The sequence below is a fragment of the Melopsittacus undulatus genome, chromosome 5 (assembly GCF_012275295.1).
Source record: "Melopsittacus undulatus isolate bMelUnd1 chromosome 5, bMelUnd1.mat.Z, whole genome shotgun sequence".
In the NCBI taxonomy this organism is placed as follows: domain Eukaryota; kingdom Metazoa; phylum Chordata; class Aves; order Psittaciformes; family Psittaculidae; genus Melopsittacus; species Melopsittacus undulatus.
The window spans coordinates 41,919,408-41,923,557 of NC_047531.1; positions in this window are offsets into that span (position 1 = coordinate 41,919,408).

A 4,150-nucleotide genomic window follows, 5' to 3' on the forward strand; every position below is an offset into this window, starting at 1 on the left:
TAAAGCACAAATCTGTCTGCTGTGGTGCATGTCTGGATTCTTGTGACAGAGGATTATCTTGTAGGAGAGAGCAGAAGTGAACTCTTATAGAGAGAGTGTATCTGAACCATGTACCTGGCATTTATTTCTTCCATCACTGGGTTTCCCTCCAGAACATTGTTGCAGCCAACAGTATGGGAGAAGGACTCCCAGCCTTGCATGGAGACTGATGCCACTGAGCATCCCCTATTGCACACAAATGCATCTGAGCAATAAGGTCTTGACTGATTCTGCACTTTACATGGATGTAAAGTAAATCTACCCTGCTGTGTATCTCACAGATTAGCTTCTGGGCTGGAATAGAAGGAGGAAGTGGAGTAATTTTAGGTTTTGCTCCTCCTGTGAAGCTGGATATTGCACAGGACAGTTCAAGAATGAGTTGTCAGGCAAGTGTGGCGAGTTGAACCCTCCCCCCTAGTGAGCTATTGTAGAGTGAATAGGGTCTTTGTTACTTGACAAGGAGACGCAAAGGCAATTCAACAACAAAGCATATGTGACAGTGCAACATTTATCCTTCCTTCAAACTCCATGATTTAAGGAACTCCAGCTTGTGACTGATCTGGGATCTTCAAACTTGGCAGCACTTGTACATACCAGTAGGTCTCCGCAGACCCTCACTAGGGCTGCTGTGAGAGTGCGATGGCTAATCACAAAGTCAGGTTTAGGAGTGAGAGGTCGGGGAGGCAGCTGTGAGGTGTGGAGGGTCTGTATTTAGCCACAGCCTTGAAAGTTCTCCAGACCACACCCTGCAGCAAGGCTAGGATTTGTGGTGAGTGGAAGGGAGGGATTTGGGAAGTGTGCAAACTTCAGTTTTGGAGTGCTAGGGTAGACCCCTGTGAGGCACAGACCCAAGCACTGCACGTTCTTCTGGTTAAGAGTGACCACCCCCCATAATCCATAACCTTTGCCACCTAGGCAGGCTGCTCAAAGCCTGCTCTGTGTTTCATGTGCAGGTAGCAGTACCAGGATGAATGCACAAATTCAGCACAGCTGTTAGGTGTTACCTGTGCCTTCTGCAGTGACAGAAGTGGCTGTGCTGAGGTTGGCTTCATCGCAGGAGTTACTTTCTCCGTCCTTCTGCACCTTTGTTTAAACAGGTGTCTTTTCCTTCTCTTTATTCAGTTTTCTTAGCATGGTCCATGAGCAATGCAGATCCAAACTCTGCAGAGCAGCGTTTGTGCCAGAATGCTTCATTTTCATGTAGAAAAGCCCTTTGCAGATACTGCAGCTTTTCTTGCTCATGTCTCCTCCCTCCTTGCCTTTACCTCTGGCAATGTCTATCTTTGCTGGTATCAAAAAGCAGAACTGGAGCTAGTAAAGGCCAACACCTGTTACTGGTACTTATTGGACCATTGGCTAGAGCTTGGACTCTTGCAGAGAGGGAGGAGCCCCCCTTATCACAGCCAATGCCACAGTATTCCTACCTTAGCCAAGCACAGACAACAGGTATGATAGAAGTCCCCAGAACAGAGGTTTATTGGGAAAGCAACTGCTGCTGTGGTCATACACACACATGTACTCTGCCTACTCCTACTGACTCCAGGACCTACTCCTACTGACCTCATGCATGAGCCCATTGAGGAGGAGCTTGTTCACACACAAAACCTGCCCCACTTACATGTGTATGTGTAAAAACTGCACATATTTGTTCTATATTGTGACGTGTTTGATCTATATCGATTGCAATTTCTATACCCACTTTCTTAACATCTCTTCTAGGTCCTTCAAAATGTTCTTTCTTGGATTTAAACTATAGAGCCCATGGTGTCCGACTGCTAGAGAGCATTTGGAGGGAGGGAGCTGTCTTCCAGGAGAATTTAAAGACTGGGGGGAAAACACTTATGTACAAAACATGGTTTTCTCTGGCCTAAACTTGTCCCTCTCTGCTTAGAGTGGGAGGTGTCGAACATCACACTCATTTGTTTACCCTTCTCAGAATTGAGAGGTTGGGATGGTTCACCCTGCAGTCCTGATGGTGTGCATCTAGCTTGGGATTGGATCCGCTGCTTGAAGCATCGAAGACAGCCTGCCTTCAGGGACACAAATCCAGACTCAACTCCTTGCATGCCTCTTGACTGCCTCTGGGCCAGGTGATCAATGGGTCTGCAGCCTGGGGAAAGATCTCAGCACAAGGGAGCAGCCAGCTACCATGTGCCTCACCATAAGTTCCAGTGAGTGCAGGAGCCTGAGTGCCTCCTGGCCAGCAGGAGCTGGTCACTGTGACAGCGATGGAGATGGGGCTGAGTTAGATGAGTCATGCACACCAAACCCGCAACTTTGTTTTTTTGCTACTCAAACATGTATTTCTTTCTGCTTGGGTTGATTGCTCAAGATGTAGGTTTCCAAACAGTGCTAAGTCTGGACCTTCAAAGGTGTTTCTGTGCCCACTCTCACAAGACAGCTGCTAGGAGTCAGCAGGAGCCAGGACTCTCAATACTTTTCCTATTGTGAGCCTCTTGTGCTGTTGTGAGGGATCTGGCTGTTCCCTGGAACTTCTGTGGATCTACCATGGGCAAACAAATGTCAGATGGCATTGTTCAGCAGGCACTGCCTGTACTTTCTGAAACCCATGGAGAGAAATGAAGGGCAGCTTAGTGTCAGCACTGATTCATTTTCTTGCTCCGGTTCCTGTTCACTTGTTTATTCAGGTGCATTTACATGTTTTCCTCAGCCATTGGCACCAGCAGCTCTGAGCTGGAAAAAGCTCAGGGGCAGGAGAAAAAGGAGAGAGAGAAGTGTATCTCCCCACTATGTGTTTGGTGATGAAAAATAAAACCTCAAACTAGTTTCCTTGTTATGCATCAGTCTTTCCTAAAGAAAAAGGAAGTATTACCAGGCCCTACCTATTAAAGAGCTGAGTTTGGTACTGAAGGACGAATTAGTGGCTCATTTTGAGATGAAATGGCCATTACAATAAAGTAAAACTTCCTTATTTTAAGAATTACTAGTTTCAAGAACCAATTTTTCTTTTCAATTATGGGAAGATACACAGGGAAAAGTGCAGTATAATCAGTAGACTAGCAGGTATAAAACTAGCATGCAGAAAGAAACTCTGAAATGAGATGCCTTAGAAACACCAAGACAGTAAAGGACAGTGTTCTTTATGGTGACATGATTTAGTGGTGGATGTGGCAGTCCTGGGGTAATGCTTGGACTTGATGCATCTTAGAAGTCTTTTCCAAGCAAGCTGATTCTATGAGTCTATGGAGTGTGTTCCCATCACCTAGGGCTAGAGCCACAGCCTTTTGATAGCCTAGAGGAAACCCCGTAGGTCTCAAGTCATGCAGTTTTTGACCTTCCTGTCTGATGTTCAATCCTTATTTCCACTGGTGAGTGCATGCATAGGTTGGCCCTGAACTGGACCATAGGGGAGGGCATGATGTAGCTGGAGTGAAATGCAGCCTTTGTATTTCCTATTAAAGGTGAAATACCTGGAAGGCAGAGATAAGGTGAGGTCTCCAGCTCAGGCTGCTCTCTGTGCTCTCCATGCTCTCCTCCTGAGTAAAGGCAGCACTCTGCAAAGGACCAGAGCACTATTCATGATATACTTATATACATATACATATACATATAAAATTATGGTATAAAGCCTCATCTCCAGTTCAAGACTGAGGCCTGCCTTGGGAGCTACAGATGCCAAAAACTTGGGGACAGAGTGACCGCAAGTATTCACTGTGAGCTCCAGCTGAGTGCACACGTCAAGAGGTTGTGGGACAATTAATCTGGAGGCAGAACAATGGGACTGGGGCTGCAACTGGCACAGGGAGTGGGGTCAGTGCAGTGAAGAGGAAATAGGTTGTTGCTTGGTAAAATAAAAAGCAAATTTAGCTGCATGCTGCTTGCCCATCCACAGGGGAGTAGGAGAGCAGAGAGGCTGGAGTCCAAAAGGCTTGGATTGGCTGGGGAACATCCTGAGTGGTACAACCCTGTGCCTGCAGCGCTATAAACACAGGAATGAGGAGAAGGAAGGAAACTTTGGAGCTTCTTGTCTGCTTCCTGGGAGAAACAGCAACAGCAGCAGGTGGCCTGGGGACCTTGGAAGGAGAGAAGCTGCACCCTGCCTTCCCTCCTGACTGTCCCTCCAGAGGAACCACCTCTTCGAGGGTCTCCC